The sequence below is a fragment of the Pongo abelii genome, chromosome 4, assembly GCF_028885655.2.
Source record: "Pongo abelii isolate AG06213 chromosome 4, NHGRI_mPonAbe1-v2.0_pri, whole genome shotgun sequence".
NCBI classification, from domain to species: Eukaryota; Metazoa; Chordata; class Mammalia; order Primates; family Hominidae; genus Pongo; species Pongo abelii.
In genome coordinates, this window is record NC_071989.2 from 153,130,789 (window position 1) to 153,158,214 (window position 27,426).

Below are 27,426 nucleotides of genomic sequence, written 5' to 3' on the forward strand. Positions count from 1 at the left end.
GAATCGTGTGGTTTTCGTCGCTGGTTCTGTTTATATGCTGGATTAAGTTTATTGATTTGCGTATGTTGAACCAGCCTTGCATCCCAGGGATGAAGCCCACTTGATCATGGTGGATAAGCTTTTTGATGTGCTGCTGGATTCTGTTTGCCAGTATTTTCTTGAGGATTTTTGCATCAATGTTCATCAGGGATATTGGTCTAAAATTCTCTTTTTTTGTCATGTCTCTGCCAGACTTTGGTATCAGGATGATGCCGGCCTCATATAATGAGTTAGGGAGGATCCCCTCTTTTTCTATTGATTGGAATAGTTTCAGAAGGAATTGTACCAGCTCCTCCTTGTACCTCTAATAGAATTCGGCTGTGAATCCATCTGGTCCTGGACTTTTTTTGGTGGGTAAGCTATTAATTATTGCCTCAATTTCAGAGCCTGTAATTGCTCTATTCAGAGATTTGACTTCTTCCTTGTTTATTTTTGGGAGGGTGTATGTGTCGAGGAATTTATCTATTTCATCTCGATTTTCTAGTTTATTTGCATAGAGGTGTTTATAGTATTCTCTGATGGTAGTTCGTATTTCTGTGGGATCAGTGGTGATATCCCCTTTATCATTTTTTATTGCATCTATTTGATTTTTCTCTGTTTTCTTCTTTATTAGTCTTGCTAGTGGTCTATCAATTTTGTTGATCTTTTCAAAAAAACTAGCACCTGGATTCATTGATTTTTTGAAGGGTTTTTTGTGTCTCTATTTCCTTCAGTTCTGCTCTGATCTTAGTTATTTCCTGCCTTCTCTACCTTTTGAATGTGTTTACTCTTGCTTCTCTAGTTCTTTTAATTGTGATATTAGGGTGTCAATTTTAGATCTTTCCTGCTTTCTCTTGTGGGCATTTAGTGCTATAAATTCCCCTCTACACACTGCTTTGAATGTGTCCCAGAGATTCTGGTATGTTGTGTCTTTGTTCTCGTTGGTTTTGAAGAACATCTTTATTTCTGCCTTCATTTTGTTATGTACCTAGTAGTCATTCAGGAGCAGGTTGTTCAGTTTCCATGTAGTTTAGCAGTTTTGAGTGAGTTTCTGAATCCTGAGTTCTAATTTGATTGCACTGTGATCTAAGAGACTGTTTGTTATAATTTCTGTTCTTTTACATTTGCTGAGGAGTGCGTCACTTCCAACTATGTGGTCAATTTTGGAATAAGTGCAGTTTGGTACTGAGAAGAATGCATATTCTGTTGATTTGGGGTGGAGAGTTCTTTAGATGTCTATTAGGTCCACTTGGTGCAGAGCTGAGTTCAAATCCTGGATATCCTTGTTAACTTTCTGTCTCATTGATCTGTCTAATGTTGACAGTGGGGTGTTAAGGTCTCCCATTATTATTGTGTGGGAGTCTAAGTCTCTTTGTAGGTCTCTAAGGACTTGCTTTATGAATCTGGGTGCTCCTGTTTTGGGTGCATATATATTTAGGATAGTTAGCTCTTCTTGTTGAATTGATCCTTTTACCATTATGTAATGGCCTTCTTTGTCTCTTTTGATCTTTGTTAGTTTAAAGTCTGTTTTATCGGAGACTAGGATTGCAACCCCTGCTTTTTCTTGTTTTCCATTTGCTTGGTAGATCTTCCTCCATCCCTTTATTTTGAGCCTATATGTGTCTCTGCATGTGAGACGGGTTTCCTGAATACAGCACACTGATGGGTCTTGACTCTTTATCCAATATGCCAGTCTGTGTCTTTTAACTGGAGCATTTAGCCCATTTCCATTTAAGGTTAATATTGTTATGTGTGAATTTGATCCTGTCATTATGATGTTAGCTGGTTATTTTGCTCGTTAGTTGATGTGGTTTCTTCCTAGCCTCGATGGTCTTTACAGTTTGGCATGGTTTTGCAGTGGCTGATACCGGTTGTTCCTTTCCATGTTTAGTGCTTCCTTCAGGAGCTCTTTTAGGGCAGGCCTGGTGGTGACAAAATCTCTCAGCATTTGCTTGTCTGTATAGTATTTTATTTCTCTTTCACTTATGAAGCTTAGATTGGCTGGATATGAAATTCTGGGTTGAAAATTCTTTTCTTTAAGAATGTTGAATATTGGCCCCCACTGTCTTCTGGCTTGTAGAGTTTCTGTAGAGAGATCCACTGTTAGTCTGATGGGCTTCCCTTTGTGGGTAACCTGACCTTTCTCTCTGGCTGCCCTTAACATTTTTTCCTTCATTTCAACTTTGGTGAATATGACAATTATGTGTCTTGGAGTTGCTTTTCTCGAGGAGTATCTTTGTGGCATTCTCTGTATTTCCTGAATTTGAATATTGGCCTGCCTTGCTAGATTGGGGAAGTTCTCCTGGATAATATCCTGCTGGGTGTTTTCCAACTTGGTTCCATTCTCCCCGTCACTTTCAGGTACACCAGTCAGGCGTAGATTTGGTCTTTTCAAATAGTCCCATATTTCTTGGAGGCTTTGTTCATTTCTTTTTATTCCTTTTTCTCTAAATTTCTCTTCTCGCTTCATTTCATTCATTTGATCTTCCATCACTGATACCCTTTCTTCCAGTTGATTGCATCGGTTACTGAGGCTTGTGCATTCATCATGTAGTTCTCATGCCTTGGTTTTCAGCTCCATCGGGTCCTTTAAGGACTTCTCTGCATTGGTTATTCTAGTTAGCCATTCGTCTAATTGTTTTTCAAGGTTTTTAACTTCTTTGCCATGGGTTAGAACTTCCTCCTTTAGCTTGGAGTAGTTTGTTCGTCTGAAGCCTTCTTCTCTCAACTTGTCAAAGTCATTCTCCATTCAGCTTTGTTCTGTTGCTGGTGAGGAGCTGCATTCCTTTGGAGGAGGAGAGGTGCTCTGATTTTTAGAGTTTCCAGTTTTTCTGCTCTTTTTTTCCCCCATCTTTGTGGTTTTATCTACCTTTGGTCTTTGATGATGGGACGTACAGATGGGGTTTTGGTGTGGATGTCCTTTCTGTTTGTTAGTTTTCCTTCTAACAGTCAGGACCCTCAGCTGCAGGTCTGTTGGAGTTTGCTGGAGGTCCACTCCAGACCCTGTTTGCCTGGGTATCAGCAGCGGAGGCTGCAGAACAGCAGATATTGGTGAGCAGCAAATGTTGCTGCCTGATCGTTCCTCTGGAACTTTTGTCTCAGAGGAGTACCCAGCCATGTGAGGTGTCAGTCTGCCCCTACTGGGGTTTGCCTCCCAGTTAGGCTACTCGGGGGCCAGGGACCCACTTGAGGAGGCAGTCTGTCCGTTCTCAAATCTCCAGCTGCGTGCTGGGGGAAGCACCACTCTCTTCAAAGCTGTCAGACAGGGACATTTAAGTCTGTAGAGGATTCTGCTGCCTTTTGTTTGGCTATGCCCTGCCCCCAGAGGTGGAGTCAACAGAGGCAGGCATGCCTCCTTAAACTGTGGTGGGCTCCACCCAGTTCAAGCTTCCTGGCCGCTTTGTTTACCTACTCAAGCCTTGGCAATGGCAAGCACCCCTCCCCCAGCCTCACTGCTACCTTGCAGTTTGATCTCAGACTGCTGTGCTAGCAATGAGCGAGGCTCTGTGGGCGTAGGCCCCTCCAAGCCATGTGTGGGATATAATCTCCTGGTGTACCGTTTGCTAAGACCATTGGAAAAGTGCAGTATTAGGGTGGGAGTGACCTGATTTTCCAGGTGCTGTCTGTCACCCCTTTCTTTGACTAGGCAAGGGAATTCCCTGACCCCTTGCACTTCCTGGGTGAGGCGATGCCTCGCCCTGCTTTGGCTCTTGCTGGGTGAGCTGCATCCACTGTCCTGCACCCACTTTCCAACACTCCCCAGTGAGATGAGCCCGGTACCTCATTTGGAAATGCAGAAATCACCCATCTTCTGCATCGCTCATGCTGGGAGTTCTAGACTGGAGCTGTTCCTATTCGACCATCTTGGCTCCACCCTGAGAAGTTCTTTAACAGAAGAAATTTAACAAAAGGTAACACCATAATGGAAAATAGGAGTGCAGGGGAAAAGGAACAAATTGTTGAGCTCCACCTCACCCCACACATAAAAATTAATTTTAGGTGGATCATAGATATAAACATAAAATCTAGAATACAAATCTACTTAGAACAAAGCAAATGGAGAATATCTTTGTGATGTCAGTGTAGTTAAAGGTTTCTGTGATAGTGAGAGGTGAAGCTGGCTGGGCTTCTGGGTCAGGTAGGGGACTTGGAGAACTTTTCTGTCTAGCTAAAGGATTTGTAAATGCACCAATCAGCACTCTGTGTCTAGCTAAAGGTTTGTAAATGCACCAATCAGCACTCTGTAAAACGGACCAATCTGCACTCTGTAAAATGGACCAATCAGCTCTCTGTAAAATGGACCAATCTGCCGGATGTGGGTGGGGCCAAATAAGGGAATAAAAGCAGGCCACCCGAGCCAGCAGTGGCAACCCACTGGGGTCCCCTTCCACACTGTGGAAGCTTTGTTCTTTTGCTCTTTGCAATAAATCTTGCTGCTGCTCACTCTTTGTGTCTGTGCCACCTTTAAGAGCTGTAACACTCACTCCGAAGGTCTGCGGCTTCACTCCTGAAGTCAGTGAGACCACGAATCCACCAGGAGGAATGAACAACTCTGGACATGCCACCTTTAAGAGCTGTAACACTCACTGCGAAGTTCTGCGGCTTCACTCCTGAAGTCAGCAAGACCATGAACCCACTAGAAGGAAGAAACTCCAGACACATCTGAACATCTGAAGGAAAAAACCGGACACACCATCTTTAAGAACTGTAACACTCACTGCAAGGGTCTGCAGCTTCATTCTTGAAGTCAGCAAGACCAAGAACCCCCGAGAAGGAACCAATTTCAGACACAACAGGACAAAATTCACTGACTACAAAATATAAAATTGATAAGTTGAATATAATTAAAATAAAAAATGTTTGCTCTTCAAAATACATTATTAAGAAAATGAATTTGTAGGTGGGAATGGGAAAGAATATTCAAAATACATTAATTCATCAAAAGACTTATGTTAGAATATAGGCAGAACTCTTACAAATCAACAATGAAATGACAAAAGATAAAAACCGGAAATTTCAAACATGTACTTAAGAATATATGTGAATGACCAATAAGTACATGAAAAAGTGTTCAAAATCATTAGTCATCAATGAGTTTTAATTAAAGCCCCAATTTTTTCTCAAGGCTCTTGAGGAGAGAAATAAACTAGCCTCCTTAATGTGACTTATAATGTCCTTGGCTATTTCTCTAAGTTGATGTCATGCTGCAGTTTCCAAGACTTCTTTAAGGTCTTCAAATCTGTGCACATACTGTTGCCTCAGCCTGACCCAATGCTAATTCCCTCCCCTGCCTTATTTGCATATGTTTATCTGGTGCCTTCTCATTCTTCAGGTCACTGTTTAAAGGTAGCCCCTTCAGATCTTCATAAAATCCATCCTAGATCAGTCTATCTTGTGTAGCCACTCTTCACCCTATGTTACAGAGTATCTCATAGTCAATTGTTTTTCCTTTATAGCACTTATAATTATGTATAATAATTTTATTTATATGTTTACTTCCTCCCTCAGAACGTAATTTTATGAGCAGAGATTCTGTCTTTTTGATAGCCACTATATTAGAGTGTGTCACAAAATATATGGCACTAGGAGGCACTCTGAAATATTTGTTAATTGAATGAATTAATGAATAAATAAGATGTAAGAGGTTGATAAAACTAAGCAATTTAGGACATCTGTGAATTCTGGACATCTCTGGGGTTTCTGTTGTATTTCTGCAAAATTGTATCAGTCAAAATAGCAATCTTCACAAATAGAGTTTTTGCTTTAGTTTACTAAGCTGCTACCTAGCAGTCTCTACTGTATCAAGCAGGTAACTTCCCTAGGATTACTGGTCTTCACACCAGATGCTCAAGCATGAAAAGCGCCTCTTCTGTACTAAGCCAGGTGGTTTCTGATGAAAGCAGTCACTTATTTTTGAAGGTCTTCCAGGAAATCCGAAATGTTGCAAATGTTTTGTTGATAAAGACTTTTAGAGAGATGAATATATGTCATTGACATGGTCTGAATCAAGCTATTGAAGCTCAATCCCTTCACTTGAGTCTCAGCTGAATACTTTGTTAAATGGGAGAAATGGGAGAAACTGTGCCAGCAAAACAGAGCCCAGGTCAACAGCCAGAACAAGCATTTGTGCTATTTGATTTCTAGGTATAATAATTCTTGCATTTTATGAATGTAGTGACTATCTCTCACTTTAAAACAAAAACGTCATGTGATTGTGATTCAACTTTGATTCAGTTGAAGCCAACATTTGAATTTTTATTAAGCCGTCACTCTGAAAAAAAAAAGGTATGTGCGTGTAAGAGAGAGAGACTGAAGTATTCCCTTCCCACTTCTCTTTTCTCACTATTTTTACATGGCATTAAACAAAGCAATGGCAAAAGCCCTACTGAAGACTGAGGTCAGAAGCCATCTGCATAGAAGCACTTCCTTTCTTTAGCACAAAATAATATAGACGAATGCTCCCACAAGCAGTAATGAAGGTTAAATATCTTTGACCATCAAACATTTGTGCTACAGCCAACTCAGGAAGCACAAGTACACAAAGTAACAAATTAGGTATTCCAGACATTTACCTCATTTCTCAGGCACTTTCTGCCACCTAAATAGTCATTTCAGGGCTGCACAAGTGTGAGCTGATGCTTCTTTGCCAAATTATCTTGTTTAAATCTCCATAAAACATTGCTGCCATCAGCAGCTAGAAACTTTGGAAGGCAATTTAGGGTTGATATAATTTGCAAGTAATTTTTCACTGTAAGTAGATGGTTTTATTAAACAGCTGCAGGGTACCTGTTTAAAAAGAAAAAGAGAGAAAGGTTACATTACCTCTGTCTGTCCTCCCTCCTGTCTTTTCTTGCTTCCATTCCTTTTGTTTTCTTTTTATGATTTAATTATTTAAACTTCTCCTATGTTGGGGGACATTGAAGCAGACAGCACCCTAGCAAGTATGGACTAAGACTAAGAGTGTTTAGTGACCCTCCCTGCTCATGAAAGCAGACAGATTTCTGAAAAGAAAAGGCCTAACAAAAGGTGAACTAAATAGAGAAAACCTTGTGGGCTTTGAGTTGGGGTCAGAAAAAAACAGAAGCAGGAAGAAACTCCAAGACAGAATGAGCACATTGGCCAAGGCCTGGGAGCAGGATTGAGGAGGTAGTGAGGAGAATCTCTAGCAGAATTTTGCTTATTATTTTTGCTTCATACTATACATATTAAATATCTATATGTGTACAGTTGACCCTTGAACAACACAGGTTTGAAATGCACTTTTCCACTTCTGACCAGCTTTTCTTCTACCTCTGCCACCCTTGGGAACACAGCAAGACCACACCTTCCTCTTCCTCCTCCTCCACCTACTCTATGTTAAGATGACAAGGATGAAGGTCTTCATGATCTACTTTCACTTAATAAATAGTAAATATATTTTCTCTTCTTTATGATTTTCTTAATAGCATTTTCTTTTCACTGGTTTCCTTTTCTGTCAAGAATCCAGTATATAATACATATAATATAAAAAGTATGTGTTAATCCCGTATTTATGTTATCTGGTCAGTGGTAGGCTACTAGTAGTTACATTTTTGAGGAGTCAGAAATTGCTGTATTTTCAACTCTGTGAGGGGGCTCATTAGGGTTGCTGAACCCCTGTGCTGTTGAAAGGTCAACTATATATTAAACTGGAGATTTAAAATGTCTGTATTTTAATTGTGAATGAATCTACATGCCATGTATCCAAGTTATTCAAAATTCCCAAGGCTAACATTTGTTCACTCATTCATTCAACAAAATCATCTATTTTTGTCAGTATGTTAAAATTAGTGCTTAAAAAAAGATTGAATCAAATTTTGTAATAGGTCAACCTACTGGAATTTAGTGTTTCATTGGAATTTAGTGTTATAGTGTAATTTCTGAATGGAAGCTCTATGTGGAATAGATGTTGTGAGGCATCACCTTTGGTTGAGTAAAGTCAGGCCTTTGCATTATCATCTTTAATGAAAGGCTTTCAGGAGCAGCTAAAGCTTAAATAAGTACATGAGTTAGTGACCTTGAAATGATCAGCATCTATTGCTTGCATGTTCTCCATACTTCACATTAACTCAAGGTGTATCTGATATAGTCATATGCCTGTATTGCATAGAAACACAACTGTGTCCTAGATGATTACTTGAACTAAAAATGCAAAAATGAATAAACCATAAGTTTTCCAATGAGTTATTTGGCCTATAAAAAAGGCAGCCACTAGAGAGTAATCAGCTAACAACATTAATCTGGCTTTGAAGACAAAGAATTGCCACTACTTAATGCCTGCTGTTGATTTGTGAACAAAACTGCTATTCCCCTGACCATAGCATGGTCATCTGATTTCTGTCACTTGAGCTTTTGGGTTTTGATCAAATTTTCATGCAGCATTTTGGATCTAGGAGCAGAGGTAGAGACTTTGTTGAAGAACTGAAAAAAGTTCCTATATTTACATATGTAAATAAAGCCCAGTCACTAACCTCTTTCTGATTCATAGGCTATGCTAAATGCAGTGCAGAGTGCAAAACCAGCTAATGCTCCCTGCTTTAGTGGTGATAGTAGTGTTGGCCAATATTTGTTTGAAAGGAAAGTAATGATTAAAATAAATGGACATGAGTTGCTTGAATCATTTAAGGAAAGCTGATTTAAAATGTCTTAGTATTTTTTTCCAGTTTGTTTCTACATGAGATATGCCCTAGGGAGAATTTTTTTTTTAAGTTTTATTTTTCTTCAAATTAACTCTCATTAAGATTTGTTTGAAGTTTTTTTTTAAATGAAGAAACTTCATGCAACTGAATAGTCTAAGTTATAATACCACCAAAAGAAAACAACATACAATCATATTATCATTCTGTAAGGAAACAATATACACATGCTGACTGGGTAGTTTTTGAGTAAGCTATACTCATTGGAGAACACTGGAGATTCTAGGTATATTGATGCTCAAATTTGGCACTACCTCCCACTAATCACTAACTAGTCAAGTAGCTGCTTGCACTAATACATAGGTCTTTGATTTAACCATCTATACTTCTTCATCAGTATCGGTTATATGTGAGTTTCCGAGATCCTTAATGCCAAAAATGGATGAGCTAATTAATAAATGATTCAAAGTGCAAGAAAAAGAGCTTTCCCTTGACTGGCTTTCTGATGTCCTCTAGTGAAATTTGTGCCTACACAACAGGAGGTAGTTCCAGGGAGACAAAATTTCATAGCTGAAGCAACTGTGCTGGATAGGGGAGAAATCAGGTTATGCCAGGAAAATAAACAAAATTTGGGTCCTCAACTTTTGCCAGTCCTACCCTGTAGTAGCTCATGTGGGCTAACTCCACGGTTGCAGTGATGGAAGAAATTTTACCATAATATTGAGATTGTTCTTATGACAGCAAAGTGTGTTACCGTTTTTTGAGTGCCTATTTCATGTCCAGCATTGTGCTTCTATGATCTCTAATAAAAAAAAAAAATACCTTACGAAGTACATGGAGTACTTTTTTTGTAAGTAGAGGAGGAAATTGAAGATTAAGAAGAATAAGCCAGTTGCCCTAGTACATATCCATGTGGGAAGAGGCAGGGCCACCAATTGAACCCAAGTCTGTGGAGGGCTGATGCCTTGAGCTTTTTATTACCCACAGATGGTCACTTTAACAATTAAGTCTGAGCTAAAAAGCCAGATCAGTCAGGAATTATTGATCTCACCATCACTTTAAGCCATTGTTTGTATGAGGTATCCCTGGAACCTGGGAAGAGGGCAAGTAGGAAAATGTATTAGGTGGATTAACAAAATACTTTCACCTTATCTGAGATGGTGCATTAACAGCTAGAAGAAAAGAGATTACACTACCTCAGATTAACCCATTCATTAAATATGGAGTATAATAGCAACTACTGGTTAAGAAAAATCATCAAGAGAAGAATTCTGAGTAGAACTTCTCATCGTTAATTGTGATGAAACACAACAATACTTGTGATGTCTGATTATTTTTATTTTTACTCTGTGGTCAGTGGTCCCCACAGGAAACTTATGCATGAAAGTAAGATACTAGTTCGATATAAATAAATTTATCATTGATTTGTTGTGCATTTAAGTCTATGATAAGGCAGATAAACAGAAAAGCTGTACTCAATACGAGAAATTAATATGAATTGTAAAGCAACTAGGTAAGAACTAAATAAATAGATTGCTCATTTGAAAAGAAAAAAATGTTAGTCTGTTAAGTCCATATAGTGTAGTGACTAGAAACTTTGCTTTTATGGTCAGATAGTTATAAGCCCTTACACTAGTACCTCTAAGACTTTTCATAACAAACTTTTATAAGCCTCAGTCTTCTTGTAGCAAAATGAGGATAATCATACTATCAACTGATTAAATTGTAATGAGAATTTTAGGGATGTTACATATACACAGATCCTGATCTGCTGTGAGCCTTGATATATTATAGTCACTTTAATGAATTTCATCATTATTATCACCACTGAAATAGCACATAGGAAGATGAGAACACCTTTGGAAAATTTTAAATTGAAGATTATTTTACTGAATTTCAAACTTAGTCTTGCACCATGAAGCAGGTTTACAAATGGAAAGGCATTTTAATTATGAGTCTTCCAGAAAGATAGATTAACTTTATAAACAGCCCTGAAATCATAATTACTAATAACTCTCTCTATTCAAAATCTTTGTCATATAATAAGTACTCACAAATACCAAGTAAATTGAGTTGATTTTCATTTGTAGTATTTGTTCTTATATAAGGTAGGTAAGCATTTAAAATGCTTAGTACAAAACTGATTAATTGAAACTTACAATCCTTATGAGAAATATGTAGACTTCTAGCATAAAACTAACACAGTGACAGTGATTATATTTTGTCAAATACTGGCACTACAGTAAAGTCTAGTACCATTGAGAATAGATGCTTTGATAGATACTTTGATGTTGTTTTATGACTCAATATTCACTCCAAAATCAAAGAATACAGTCGATTAACATGCTACTAAAAATGCCAGGGCAGAAGTATACCAGATGTTTCTAACTTTTGCACAGAAGGCAGCCATTCCTTTATTTGTAAAGAGTCTATTGAGCATCTTCTATATGACAGGGACTGTTTCAGACACTGGGGATATAGAGATAGACAAGATATGCTTGGTTCTCACTCCTTTGGACTTGCATTTTAGTGGGCATAGACAATACAAAGTGAATGATATACAAAAAGTGATATGTGCTATAAAAATAAAATGGAAAAAGGTAATAGTGACTGTGATGGGAGCAGGGGCTAGCTTTTTTAGATTAAGAAGTAAGGAGAGCTCCTCTGTTTGTGTAATAGTTTATTAGTCTTGAAAGCATGCCTAGATTATCTTGAAGGCAGGAGAGAGGGTCTAAAAAACATCAAATTGAGAGTCACTTTCAGAGTTTAGAATGCCTTCATGTAGTTGGATTTACTTTATTCCAAAAGTCAATAGCCATAAAAAACATGAAGCTTCCTTGTTTTGCATGGCTGTCTGTCTCCAACTCTTTGATTATTCTGGTACCTTAAAATGCTCTGGGAAAAATGCTTGATCTCCCAAATGTGATTTTATATTCCTTCTGTGTGCTTCCCTAGCACATTCTGAATACCACCTTTCATAATACTGCACTGAAGAAGTTTATTTACTACCCACACATAAACCCATAACTCCCTTTTCTCTTGAAAGAAAATACTTGCCTTATTTAAATTTGTATATACAACACTCAGTATAGCTGCAATTTTCTTACATGTTGGTGGTGAGAGATACATGAAACACGGGACATATAAATTGTATTATTAAGTGCCAGGACTCACTTATTAAGCACTTTTATACTCAGTACATGTTGTGTATTTTCTCACTGATATTTGACCTATTTAAAATTAACTATCTTGTTGAACCTCAGAAGTAACATTGCATTATTTAACCAGTTTTTTATGTCTTCAGAATCACAAATGGTCATAGACTCTCTGGATATAATATTTAAACATTAAGTATTCACTCTTGGAGTATAATTAATAAATAGTCATTCATAGTTAATAAATAGAAAATTCCCTACTTTGTGCCATATTCTTATCAACCTTCACTGTAATGATGCCAGTCAACTCAGTTCCTCCCGTAACTGATCTGATCCCTCATCCCTTACCCAATACATGTCTTCTTCTAGCCCTTAGTTCACATTTGAATTTTCCACTTAAAATATATCTTGCTTTCCATATTTTCAGTCCTTATAAAGAGTTGTAGATGGGAAGGTAGCACTACAATGGGAAGAGCTGGTACTGGAGATCTTGTAGGCTAAGAAAACAATTAGTGGACAATTTATTTCAATTTTGAGAGACTGGCATAATGCCACTATTTCTTGTAAATTAGGATCAACCCTAAAATGGAAATGCTAAATGAAATCTTTTAATATGTTCAGCTCAGTGGGCTTCAAAAATATTTTACATCAAAGCTATTCATGAAGTTTTGGAATTTTGAACATTTTTGTTCAAAGCCCCAGTGCTGTGAAATTCATGTGCAGATCCAAGAAAAAAGAATCTCTTTGAGGGAATTTGAGGTAAGCTCTGAAGTTTTATATAGATATTCTCATGGCGCTATATAAATTATTAAATATATGTATTTTTTTCACAATAGAGATGTGATACTTTCTACTTTCTGGATATTCTATTAGAAGACATACAGCAGCAGGTTTAGAGCTGCACACATGATTAGCTCTCAACAAATACTATTCACTCACTGATGAAGTGTAGGCTACAACCATATGCTTTAAGTGAAGTTGATTGAGCCTGTATCTGGCCATGGTTGACCCACAGCACTAGTTTCTCTGCATGATGGTTCTTGGCAGCAAACAAGGCTGATTATTTTACAGCTTGGTGCCCTGTTTTCCCAGTGCCTTTGAATCTTGCCACAATCACACTTTTCTTCATGTTATAGGTAAGAAAAATGAGCTATCACAAGTCTATTTGAGAACATTCTGGGAGTCATACTCTGATTTCTATTGCTAATCAATTGCTAATTCTCCTGATTCTATTTGTTGTATATTATGTATACTTGTCTACTTAGCTTGAATCCCATTTCCTTTGCTTCATTCCATGCTGTATATCTTTTATCAAATTGGATGATGTGTGTCTGGTACATAACAAGTGTTCAATATACGATAGATATAATAATTTTTTGAATATCCCTTCCTTATTTTCATCTATTCTGTACAATTCACTCACATTTATCCTCCTAGAGAATTATTTTACTGATGTCACATCTTTGCTCAAAACCTTTAATGATTCTCAAATGTTTAGAGAATAAAGTACAGACTTCTTATTCTGATAGTCAAGGCCTTCTTTGCCTGGCCCCAACTTTAAACCTCTTTCTTGGCCATGAAGCCTACGTTTCTACATAGTGTTTAAAGGCTTGGATGATGGAATCAGATTCCAACACTGCTCTACAATTTATGACCTATATGGCGTAGTATCCTTATCGATAAAATTGGGAAAATAATAATTATTATATCATTGGGTTATATGATAATGATTGAGATAATAAATGTGAAGCTCTTAACACTGTCAGTGTCTTAACTCTTATCATATATCTGCCATATAGTAAGTTTTCAATTTTTTGGTATTAATTTTTAGCAACCCCTTTGTATGGAGTGCTATATTATGTTTTTATGATGGGAAAATCTGAAAGGCATACTCTCCCCTCAATCTATTGGCAGGTTATTTAGTGACAAATAGGCAGATGTTTAATGGCCAAGCTAATTGAACAGCTTTAGCTTAGCTGATAATATTCTTTCTCTAAGTTTTCCGTTATAGTTATGCTGAATAAATGGACAAAAATGATTCCCTTGAAGAGAGATTATTTTCCTCTACAATAATAATGTCTAGACAGTGTTTAAGAGTAACTGCACTACTGAGAGTGTTCTATGAACTCCTCAGTGTGCTAGAGGACAGCACATACAGAGGGAACTGTAAGGCCACTCCAAGCCTCCCCTCTACTTTTCCTCTCTTCCCAATTCTCTTCTTCTACGTTTTTAATACAATACCTACCTGCCCTCTTCTTACTCCCAAAGGGGCAATAGAGCTGAATGCTATCAATATATCATTCCACTTTCTGAACTGATACCCATCCAACTAGGAAATGTTAGAGAAACACACATAGCAAGCTAACAAGTTTTGAAACCAAGAGATAACCAATATTCTTCACAAGTATTATTTACTTTACTTCTGTAATTTCTGCCCTCAATTCTCCCCCCGTTTCCCTCTCTTCTCACCATTTTCCCAAGGAATAACATGTGCGCAACCCTTGTCCTTATCTCCTTGAACATCAGTCTTTTAATTAATGGTAGGCCTATCACATTGGGCATCAATCTGTTCATTGAAACTACAAGGAAGGTCATCCAAGAGTTACACGATGTCAGGGCTTCTCAGTCAGAAAGGATATTATAAGTAAACTGCCAAACTTTGTTCACCTTTAGGACAGTGATTATCAGGAAACTCTGTTTTTAATATGGCAATTCAGTGTTAAACATGTGAAATAAACATGATGCTCTGAGGGCCTGTATTGATTTATAGCTCCTGACCAACAGAGCCCCAGGGGAGTTCCTACACATAAATCTATATGCTTTGAATCATAAGATCCTCTCTCTCCTGGCCATAGGTTGTTGACATCTGAACTAAAGGCTGTGCACCTGTTAACTTAACATGACCTCTCTACATTAGATGGTCACTAATGTACTAGCATAGCTACTGAGATTTTGTTAAAATCACTTGATATGGCATAAAATTATTGTTTATTGAGTACTGTCTGTGGATTTTATCAGCTTCTTGTTTACATATGTCTTTTGCCCAATTTGAGAAATTTACAACCATTATATCTTTGAATATTCTTTCAGACCCAGCTTTCTTCTCTTTTTCTGGGACTCCAAAGATACACATGTTAGATATTTTGTTATAGTTCTACAGGCCTCTGAGGCTCTTTTTATGCATTTTCAGTCTATTATCTCTGTTGTTTTTACTGGATAACTTCTATTGTTCTTTCTTAAAGTTCACTGATGGCTTCGCCTCTCCTCCTTATCCGCTGTTCAGCTTATCTATGTGTTCTTTTAAAATTGGTCATTTTATTATTAAGTTCTCAAATTCTTATTTTACTTTTTGTAATGTTTCCTATATCTTTTCTGAGACTTTCTGTTACATATAAATTAATATAAATATAAATGTTAATATAAATCATTCTATTGTAAAGGTTCATGCACGCATATGTTCACTGCAGCACTCTTAACAATAGAAAAGACATGAAATCAACCCATATGCCCATCAATGACAGACTGGATAAAGAAAATGTGGTACATATACACCGTGGAATACTATGCAGCAATAAAAAAGAATGAGATCATGTCCTTTGCAGGGACATGGATGAAGCTGGAAGCCATTATCCTCTGTGAACTAAAGTTATTATCCCATATCCTCTGTAAACTAATGCAGAAACAGAAAAACAAATATTGTATATTTTCACTTGTAAGTGAACAATGAGAACACTTAGACAAGGGGAGAGAAACAACACACACTGAGGCCTGTTTGAGAAGGGTGGAGTAGGAGAAGAGCATTAGGAAACAGAAGTAATGCATACAGGGCTTCATATCAAGGTGATGGTTTGATAGGTGCAGCAAACCATCATGGCTCATGTTTACCTCTGTAACAAACCTGCACATTCTGCATATGTATCCTGGAACTTAAAAAATAAAATTAATATAAATAAAAATAAAACTTCATATTAAAAATAAAAACACAAAATTTAAAAGACAAAAGAAGCTAAAGTAACATTCATTTTATTTTGTTCATTATTTGCTATTTATTTTCAACTGCTATTTTATTACATTTTATTTTCATTTTTATCTTTTTTTATTTCAATAGTTTTTGGGGAACAAGTGCTTATTGTTGGGTTGGATAAGTTCTTTAGTAGTGATTTCTGAGATTTTGGTGGACCCGTCACTCAAGCAATGTACACTGTACCCAATGTGTAGTCTTTTATCACTCATCCTCCTCTCTCCCTTCCCCTCGAGTTCCCAAAGTCTATTATATCCTTCTTATGCATTTGCATCCTCATAGCATAGCTCCCATTTATAAGTGAAAACATACAATATTTGATTTTCCATTCCTGAATTACTTCATTTAGAATAATGTTCTCCAACTTCATTCAGATTGCTGCAAATGCCATTATTTTGTTCCTTTTTATGCCTGGGTAGTATTCCATGGTGAATATATAACACATTTTCTTTATCCATTTGTTGGTTTATGGGCACCAAGGTTGGCTCTGTGTTTTTGCAATTGCAAGTTGTGCTGCCATAAACATGTGTATGCAAGTGCCTTCTTTATATAATGACTTATATTCTTTTGGATAAATACCTAGTAGTGAGATTTCTGGATTGAATGGTAGTTCTACTTTTAGTTCTTTAAGGAATCTCCATACTGTTTTCCATAATGGTTGTACTAGTTTACATTCCCACCAGCAGTGTAAAAGTGTTCCTTTTACCACATCCACTATAGCATCTATTATTTTTTTATTTTTAAGTTATGACTATTCTTGCAAGAGTAAGGTATCTCATTGTGGTTTTAATTCACATTGCCCTGATAATTGGCGATGTTGAGCATTCTTCATATTAGTTGACCATTTGTATATCTTCTTTTGAGAATTGTCTATTCATGTCCTTCATCAACTTTTTGATGTGATTTTTTTTCTTGCTGATTTGTTTGAGTTCCTTGTAGATTCTGGATATTAGTCGTTTGTCAGATGAATAGTTGGTGGCTATTTTATCCTCTTCTTTGGGTTGTCTGTTTACTCTGCTGATTATTTCTTTTAATGTGCAGAAGCTTTTTAGTTTAATTAATTCTCATCTATATATCTTTGTTTTTGTTACATTTGATTTTGGTTTCATGGTCATGAATTCATTGCCTAAGCCAATGTAAAGAAGAGTTTTTCCAGTGTTATTTTCTAGAATTTTTATGATTTTAGGCCTCAGATTTAAGCCTTTGATCCATCTTGAGTTAATTTTTGTATAAGGTGAGAGATGAATATCCAATTTCATTCTTATACATGTGACTTGCCAATTATCTCATCACAATTTCTTGAGTAGGATGTCTGTTCCCCACTTTATGTTTCTATTTGCTGGGTCAAAAGTCAGTTGGCTGTAAAGTATTTGGCTTTATTTATGGGTTCTCTATTCTTTTCTACTGGTCTACTTGCCTAATTTTATACCAGTACCATGCTGTTTTGGTAACTATAACCTTGTTTATAGTTTGAAGTCAGCTAATGTGATACCTCTAGATTTCTTATTTTTGCTTATTCTTGCTTTAGGTATGTGGGCTCTTTTTTGATTCCATATGAATTTTAGGACTGTTTTTTCTAGTTCTGTGAAAAACTATGATGGGTATTTTGATGAAAATTACATTTAATCTATAGATTGTTTTTGGCAGTATGATCATTTTTACAATATTGATTCTACTCATCCGTGAACATGGGATGTATTTCCATTTGTTTGTGTCATCTGTGACTTTTCTTAGCACTGTTTTGTAGTTTTTCTTGTAGAGATCTCTCACCTCTTTGGTTGAGTATATACTTCAGTATTTTATTTTTTTGCAGCCATTTTAAAAGAAGTTGAGTTCTTGATTTGATTCTTAGGTTAGTCATTGTTAGTGTATAACAATACTACTGATTTGTATACATAGATTTTGTATCCTAAAACTTTACTGAATTCATTTATCACATCTAGGAGCTTTTTGAATGAGTCTTTAGGGTTTGCAAGGTATACAATAATATAATTGGTGAACAGTGACAGTTTGACTTATTTTCTGATTTGGATGTATTTTATTTCTTTCTCTTGTCTGATTGCTCTGGCTAGGTCTTCTACTACAACACTGAATAGAAGTGGTGGAAGTGGGCATTCTTGTCTTGTTCCAGTTCTCAGAGAAAATGCTTTCAACTTTTCCCCATTCAGTATAATATTGGCTGTGGGTTTTTCATAGATGGCTTTTATTACTTTGAGAGGTATCCATTCTATGCAGATTTTGCTGAGGGTTTTAATCATAAAGAAATGCTGAATTTTGTCAAATGCTTTTTCCACATCCATTGAAATGATCATATAATTTTTATTTTTAATTCTATTTATGTGATGAATCACATTTATTGACTTGCATATGTTAAATGATCCCCGCATCCGTGGTATGAAACCCACTTGATCATGATGTCTTATCTTTTTTGATATGCTGTTGAATTTGGTTAGCTAGTATTTTGTTCAGGACTTTTGCGTCTATGTTCATCAGGGATACTGGTCTGCAGTTTTCTTTTCTTGTTATGTCCTTTCCTCATTTTGATATTAGGGTGATACTTTGTTCATAGAATGATTTATGGAGGATTCCCTCTTTCTCTGTCTTTTGAAATAGTTTCAGTAGGATTGGCACCAATTCTTCTTTGAATGCCTGACAAAATTTAGCTGTGAATCCATCTGGTCCTGGGCTTTTTTTCTTTTTGCCAATTTTTAAATTACTGTTTTAATCTCACTACTTGTTATTGGTCTGTTCAGAGTTTCTATTTCCTCCTGATTATCTAGAAGGGTTGTGTATTTCCAGGATTTTATCCATGCCCCCTAGATTTTCTAGTTTTGTGTGAATAAACGTGTTCATAGTAGCTAGTCTTGAATGATCTTTTGTATTTCTGTGATATCTGTTGTAATTTCTCCTGTTATCATTTCTTCTGTGATATCTGTTGTAATTTCTCCTGTTATCATTTCTAATTGAGCTTATTTGGATTGTCTCTCTCCCTCTTTTTTTTTTGGTTAATCTCACTAATGGTCTGTCTGTTTTGTTTATCTTTTCAAAGAACTCACATTTTGTTTCATTTATCTTTTATATTTTTTGTTTGAATTTCATTTAGTTCTGCTCCAATCTTTGTCATTTCTTTTCTTCTGCTGGGTTTGCGTTTGGTTTGTTCTTGTTTCTCTAGTTTTTTTTTTTTTTTTTTTTGAGGTGTGATGTTAGGTTGTCTGTTTTTGGTCTTTCAGACTTTTTGATGTAGGCATTTAATGCTATAAGCTTTCCTATTATCACTGCTTTTACTGTATCTGAGAGGTTTTGATAAGTTGTATCACTATTATCATTCAGTTCAAAGTATTTTTAACTTCCATCTTGATTTCATTGTTGACCCAATGGTCATTCAAGAGCAGATTATTTAATCTTCATATATTTATATATTTATATAGTTATGAGGGTTCTTTTGGAAGTTAATTTCCAGTTTTATTCCACTGTGGTCTGAGAGGATACTTAATATAATTTTGAATTTTTAAAAATTTATTGAGACTTGTTTTGTGGTGTATTATATGGTCTATCTTGGAGAATGTTCCATGTGCTGATGAAAAGAATGTATATTCTGCAGTTGTTGGTTAGAATTTTATGGAAATATCTGTGAAGTCCATTTGTTCTAGTTTATAGTTTAAATCCATTCTTTCTTTATTGACTTTCTGTCTTGATGACCTGTCTAGTAATGTCAGTGGAGCATTGACGTTCCCCACTACTGTTGTGTTGCCATCTATCTCATTTCTTAAATCTGGTAGTAATTGTTTTATAAATCTGGGAGCTCCAGTTTCAGGTTCATATGTATTTAGGATTGTGATATTTTCCTGTTGAACTAATTCTTTTATCATTATATAATGTCCCTCTTTGTCTTTTTTTTTAAACTGTTGTTGCTTTAAAGTATGTTTTGACTGATATAAGAATAGCTACTCCTGCTCACTTTTGGTTTCCATTTGCATGGAATATCTTTAACTTAAGCTTCTGTGAGTCTTTGTGTGTTAGGTGAGTCTCTAGAAGACAGCAGATACTTGATAGGCGAATTTTTATCCATTTTGCCATTCTGTATCTTTTAAGTGGGGCATTTTGGCCATTTACATTCAATGTTAGTAGTGAGATGTGAATACTGTTCTATTCATCATATTAGTTGTTGCCTAAATACCTTGTTTTTTTTTAATCTGTTATTGTTTTATAGGCCCTGTGAAATTTATGCTGTAAGTGGGTTATATTTTGATGTATTTGAGGTTCCATTTCAAGTTATATAACTTTTTTTAGCATTTCATGTAGTGCTGGTTTGGTAGTGGTGAATTATCTCAGCATTTCTTTGTGTGGAAAAGACTATCTCTTCCTCATTTATGAACCTTGGTTTTGCTGGATATAAAATTTTTGGCTAACAATTATTTTGTTTAAGAAGGCTAAAGATAGGACCCCAATCCCTCTGGCTTGTAATGTTTCTGCTGAAAAATCTGCTGTTAATCTGATGGGTTTTCCTTATACGTTACTCGACTCTTTTGTCTCTCAGTTCTTAAGATTATTTCCTTTGCCTTGAGAAGCAGAGTCACAGTTCCTCCCTACTTGGAACATCTACATTCCTATAGATGAAAAGAGGTGCCTGTCTAATCTGAATAGCTGAAACAGTAGGACAGGAGTGTAATTGACTTTAGATAACCTGATGATGATCAACCCAGGTGATGATTTTTTAGCGATGAATTTCCCAAGAGTTCTTTGAGATTCTCGTATTTGGATGTCTATATCTCTAGCAAGGCCAGAAGAGATTCTTCAATTATTTCCTCAAATAAGTCTTCCAAACTTTTAGATTTCTCTTCTTCCTCAGGAACATCAATTATTCTTAGGTTTGGCCATTTAACATAATCCCAAATTTCTTGGAGGCTTTGTTCATTTGTTAAAATGTTTTTTATCTTTATCTTTGATTGGGTTAATTCAAAAGCCTTATCTTCGAGCTTGGAAGTTCTTTCTCCTACTTGTTCTAGTTTATTGGGGAAAGTTTCCACTACATTTTGTATTTTCCTAAGTGTGTCTTTCATTTCCAGAAGTTGTGATTGTTTTTCCTTTATGATATTTATTTCTCTGGAGAATTTTTCATTCATATTCTGTATTTTTTAAAAATTTCTTTAAGTTGGTTTTCACCTTTTTCCGGTATCTCCTTGAATAGCTTAATAATCAACTTTGTGAATTGTTTATTTGGAAATTCAGAGATTTTTTTCTTGGTTTGGATCCATTGCTGGAGTAGTAGTGTGATTTTTTGGGGGTGTTATAGAACCCTGTTTTGTCACATTACCGAATTACTTTTCTGGTTCTTTCTCATTTGATTGGGCTGTGTCTTTTTTTAATTTAATTTTTTTCCCTGTTAAGGATCAGACTTTATTATTTATTTTAGCCTAACTTGGTTCTTGGCATTTGTAGGGGTGAGGACTCTATATGAGACCCTTAGTTAGAGAGGGTCTTTGTGAGCTGGCTTTCCTTGATGTTGGTTGTAGTAGTTATATTCTTGGTGTGTTGGCAAGTTCACTATCTCCTATGAAGCTGGAATGGCAGGGATCTCTTGAAGCCTATCTCATTCTCTCGTGGTATACACTTTATTTATTTATTTAATTTTTTCCTGTTGCTTTATTTACTGAGTTGGCAATTCAGGCTTCTTGCCAATAGGGGAGGTATTCCGGGGTAGGCATCAATTGTGGCTAAGTCAGGAGGGTAGATGTAATACCCAATCGTAGGCTAAGGTCCCTGACTTGATGACTGTGGCTAGGGAAGCTATCAATTAGATATGTTGAGGTTTAATCAGGGTGAAGAATGGGAACTACCTCAGCCGGGTCAGCAGAAAGGCTAGTTACCTCACAGCCTCACTCCTGTCCTAGTGTTTCAGCTATTCAGATCAGACAGGCACCTCTTTTCATCTACAGAAATGTTGATATCCCAAGTAGGGAGGAATTGTGACTCTGCCTCTCATGCTGGCCTGAATCTCGTGTGTGGTCCTCCTGTGTAGCTGCACTCACCCTGGATTGTTCCAGAAAGGTCATCTATAAGTGCTGCCACACTACGTCCCTGTGATGGAAGCCCCAGCTTTGTCTGCAGTGGAGTGCTGGGGTGAAACAGACCCCTTTACCAAGACCCTTCCAGATCACAAAGGCTGCCTGACAGTTGGGGTATAGGTTCATACTTTCCCTACATGCAGCCAGCACTGCAATTGTGTCTCTCCTGTGAGAAATATGCACCAGTAGAAGGATCTGGAACTCAAGCCCTGCTGTTCAGTTTCCTTGGTCCCAGGGGGTGATCCCTTGATGTGGTGCTCTCCCCCTTCCACTAGGGGTGTGGACTCCTGAGAGCCAGACTGTAGTGCTTGTGAATACTCGTCTGGGTCTAGCTTTACAGCAGTGCTACCAGGCTCCAGGCTGGTGCTGAGGAATGTCTGCAAAGAATTCTGTGATGTGATTGGTCTTCAGGTCTCTCAGCCATGGATACCAGCACCTGCTCTAGTGGAGGTGGCAGGGGAGTGAAGTAGACTCTGTGGGAGTCTTTGGTTTTAGACAGGTTTAGTGTGCTGGCATTCTCAAATGCTGCTTATGCTAGCAGTGAAGTTGTCACATGGACAGACTCAGGACTTCTGGTTAGCCAGGATGTTGCAGGCAGTGGTATTAGCTGTTTTTTTTTGTTGTTGTTGTTGTTGTCGTGGTTGTTGTTGTTACTCGTTTTTGTTTTTTTTTTTTTCTTCTTCCTGGAAGCAGTGTTATTCTGCCATGAGTTGCTGTAATGGCTGAGTTTGTTGGCCTCTAGCCAGGAGGTGGCATTTGCAAGAGAGCACCAGCTGTGGTATTAACAATGGGATTTGAGCTTGCCCTAAGTTGGCCAGTGGAAGTATTTTGGTTTCTCAGGTGATAGGTGGTGCCATAAAGTACCTGAGAGTTTATGTCTTTTGTGTTCAGCTACCAGAGTTGGTAGAGAAATGCCATTTGGTGGGAGCAGGGTTGGATGTGTCTGAGTTCAGACTGTCCTTGGGCAGGGCTTGTCACAACCACTTGGGAGATTGGGGGGTGGTTCTCAGGCCAATGGGGTTATGTTCTTGAGTGAGTCTTGGCTTCCCTCTGTTGTGTCATATAGTTCACCAGAAAAGTGGGGATAGCTGGTAGCAAAAGGCCTCACTCAACTCCCACAAACTTGGTGAGGCCAATCTCGCTTCCGTAGTGCCCAACTAACAGTGAAACTTCCCTGCTGAGAAATCAAGCATAGCTTTCAGGCCATCCCCCTTTCCTCCCACCCTGCCCCCCCGCCCCATTTGCCTGCAATGTCAGCAACTCCTGTTCATCTCCTGGATTCTGCTCAAGAAAGTCTATGCCCAGTCGAAATTATCACAAAATTCAGTTGGAAGCTTCCTGCACCCTGTGACCCCTCCCTAATTCTGCCGGCTGACTTCCCTGAGGGTTGTTGTGGGATAAAGTCAGGGATGGCTTCCTTTGGCTCTAGCTGGAGACTGGGAGTGCCATCCTAAATCTGTTCCAGCTCTAGGGAAGGTTAAATTCTTCCCTCATGATCTGGATTTTCAGATTCCCCAGTGAGGATGTATGTTCAAAGACAGATTTTCCTCTTCTTACACTTTGGGAACTCACAGTTTTTTGCCTGTCTCCCAGAGTTTGCAGTGGCATGTCATTTCTTTCAAAGGATCGATGAATTTTCAACTTATATTTTAGATTCAAGGTGTACATGTACAAGTTTTTTGCCTGGGTATATTGTGTGATGCTGAGGTTTGAGATACAAATGATCTCATGAGCCAAGTACTGAGCATGGTATCTGAAATTCATTTTTCAACCTTTACCCCATTTCTCCCTCCCCTCTCCAGTGGCCCCAAGTGTCTATTGTTGTCCTTTTTATATCCATAAATGCACAACATTCAGCTCTCATTTATAATCGAGAACACATGGTATTGGGTTTTCTGCTTCTGCATTAATTTGTTTAGGGTTTTCTGCTTCCGCATTAATTTGTTTAGGCTAATGGCCTCCAGCTGCATCTATGTTGCTGCAAAGGACATAACTTTGTTCTTTTATTATGGCTGTATAGTAGTCTATGGCATGTATGTACCACATTTTCTTTATAAAATTCACCATTGATTGTCACCTAGGTTGATTCCATGTCTTTGCTATTATGAATGGTGCAGAGATAAACATGAGAGTGCATGTATCTTTTTGGTAGAACAATTTGTTTTCTTTTGGATATATATCCAGTAATAGGATTGCTGGGTTGAATTATAATTCTATTTTAAGTCCTTTGAAAAAATCTCCAAATTGCTTTCCATAGTGACAACTAATTTACATTATTAGCAGTAGTGTATAAAAATTCCCTTTTCTCTGCAGCCTTACCAATATCTGTTGTTTTTTGACTTTTTAATAATAGCCAATCTGATTGTTTTGAGATGATGTGCCATTGTGGTTGAGATTTACATTTTTCTGATTATTAGTGATGTGGAGCAGTTTTTTCATATGTTAGTCTGCCACTTGTACGTCATCTTTTGAGAAGTGTTTGTTCATGGCTTTTGCCCATTATTTAGTGAGGTTGTTTTTTGTTTTCAATTGTTGAAGTTGCTTGTAGATTCTAGATACTAGACATTTATCAGATGCATAGTTTGCAAATGTTTTTCCCATTATAGTTTGCAAATGTTTTTCCTGTACTATAGGTTGTCTGTTTATTCTGTTGATTGTTTCTTTTGCTGTGCAGAAGCTCTTTAGTTTAACTAAGTCTCATTTGTCTATTTTTGTTTTCGTTGCAATTGCTTTTCAGAGCTTAGTGTTAAATTATTTCCCAGTGCCCATATCCTGTGTGATGTTTCCGAGGTTTTCTTCTAGGAAATGCTTATAGTTTGAGGTCTTATATTTATATCTGTAAATTATGTTGAGTTAATTTTTGTATATAATGAAAAGAAGGGATCCAGTTTCATTTTTCTGCATATGGCTTGTCAGCTATCCTAGCATCATATATTGATTAGGAAGTCTTTTCCTCATTGCTTATTTTTGTTGACTTTTCAAAGATTAGTTGGCTGTAGATGTGTGGTTTTATTTCTGGGGCCTCTATCGTTTTCTCTTGTTTCACATGTCTATTTTTTGTACCATTACTATGCTGTTTTTGTTACTGTAGACTTATAGTCTAGTTTGTAGTTGGTGATTTCTTTTGGATATTTGTCCCCCGAAACCTCATTTTGAAATGTAATTCCCATTGTTGGAGGTGGGGCCTAATGGGAGCTGTTTGGGTCCTAGGGGTGGATCCCTCATGGCTTGATGCTATCCTCCCAATAGTAATTCAGTTTTCATGAGATCTGGTTGTTTAAAAGTGTATGGCACCTCCCCTGTCCTTGCTGTCTCTTCTTCCATGTGATGTGCCTGCTCATTCTTAGCCTTCCACCATAACTTTAAGTTTCCTGAGTCCTCTTCAGAAGCAGATGCTGTTGCTATGCTTCCTGTTCAGCCTCCAGAACCATGAGCCAATTAAACCACTTTTCTTTTAAATTACCCAGGTTTATGTATTTATTTATAGCAATGTAGAAACTGTCTAAAACAGTCAGGTAATGTGATACCTCTAGATTTGTTCTTTTTCTTAGGGTCGCTTTGGCTGTTTGGTCTCTTTTTTGTTTCATATAAATTTTAGAATAGTTTTTTTTTTCAATTCTTTGAAAACTGATATTGATAGTTTGATAGAATAGCATCAAATCCGTAGATTGCAATGGGCAGTATGGCCATTTTAACAATATTTATTCTTCCCGTTCATGAGCTTGGATTGTTTTTTCATATGTTTGTTAATCTATTAGTTAGCAGTGTTTTGTAGTTCTCCTTGTAGAGATCTTTCATCTCCTTGGTTACAGTTATCCTGGGTATTACTTTTTTGTGTGTGGGGGGCTATTGTAAATTAGATTGTGTTCTTGATTTGACTCTCAGCATGAACATTATTGGTGCATAGAAATGCTATTGATTTTTGTACGTTGATTTTGTATCCTGAAGCTTTGCTGAAGTCATTTATCAGTTCCAGGAGTCTTTTGGTGGATTCTTTGGCATTTTCTTTGTAGAGTATTACATTGTTCATGACAAGAGATAGTTTCTCCTATGTGGATGTCTTTATATCTTTTTCTCGCCTGATTGCTTTGGCTAGGACTTCCAGTACTATGCTGAATAGGAGTAGTAAGACTGGGCGATCTTGTCTTGTTCCAGTTCTCAAAAGGACTGCTTCCAATTTTTGTCCATTCAGCATAATGTCAGCTGTGGGTTTGCCATAGATGGCTCTTAATATTTTGAGGTTTGTTCATTTAATCCTAGTTTCTTCAGGGTTTTTATCATGAAGAAATGTTGGATTTTATCAAAAGCTGTTTTTACATATATTGAGATGATCATAAGGTTTCTGGTTTTAATTTTTTGTATGATAAATCACATTTATTGATTTGCATATGTTGAACCAATCTTGCATCCCAGGAATGAAACTTACTTGATCATAGTACATTAACTTTTTGATGTGCTGTTTAATTCAGTTTGCTAGTAATATGTTGAGGATTTTTGCATCTATGTTCATCAGAGATGTTAGCCTGTAATTTTCTTTTTTCACATTGTTTTTGCCAGGTTTTGGCATGAGAGTGATGTTGACTTTGTTGAATGAGTTGAGAAGGGGTCTCTTCTCCTTGATTTAAAAAAATAGTTTCAGAATCATTGGTACCAACTCTCTGTATGTTCAGTAGCATTTGGTTGTGAATTCATCTGGACTGAGGCTTTTTTGGTTGGAAGGTTTTTTACTACTGATTCAATTTTGGAATTTGATATTGGTCTGTTCAGTGTTTCAATTTCTTCCTAATTTAATTTTGGGAGATTTTGTGTTTCCAGGAATTTATGTATTTCCTCTAGATTTTCTAGATTGTGTGTGTAGAGGTGTTCACAATAGTGTCTGAGGATCTTTTGTATTTGTGTGAGATCAGTTGTAATCTCACATTATTCTTTTCTGAGTGTGCTTATTTGTATCTTCTTTCTTTTTTCTTTGTTAGTCTAGCTAGTGTTCTATCCTGTTGATCCTTTCAAAAAACCAACTTTTTATGTCATTGATTCTTCATACAGGTTTTTTATTTTAGTTATTTATTTTTTTCTGCTGGCTTTGGGTTTAGTTTGTTCTTGTTCTTCTAGTTACTGTAGGTAATTAGAGTAATATCTGTTAGATCATTGATTTGAAATCTTTCTTTTTGAGGTAGGCATTTAGAACTATAAACTTTCCTTTTAACACTGTTCTGCTGCATCCCAGAGATTTTCATATGTTATGTCTCTATTTTAATTTATTTTAAATAATTTTTTTATTTCTGTCTTGTTTTGTTGTTTACCTAAAAGTAATTCAGGTACAAGTTGTTTAATTTCCGTGTAATTCTGTGCTTCTGAGAGATCATGGTATTGATTTTTATTTTTATTGCACTGTGGTTTCAGAGTATGGTTGGTATGATTTTGATTTTTTAAAAAATTTATTGAAGCATGCTTCATGCCTGAGTATGTGGTCAATATTGGAGTATCTTCCATGTGCAGATGAGAAGAATATATAT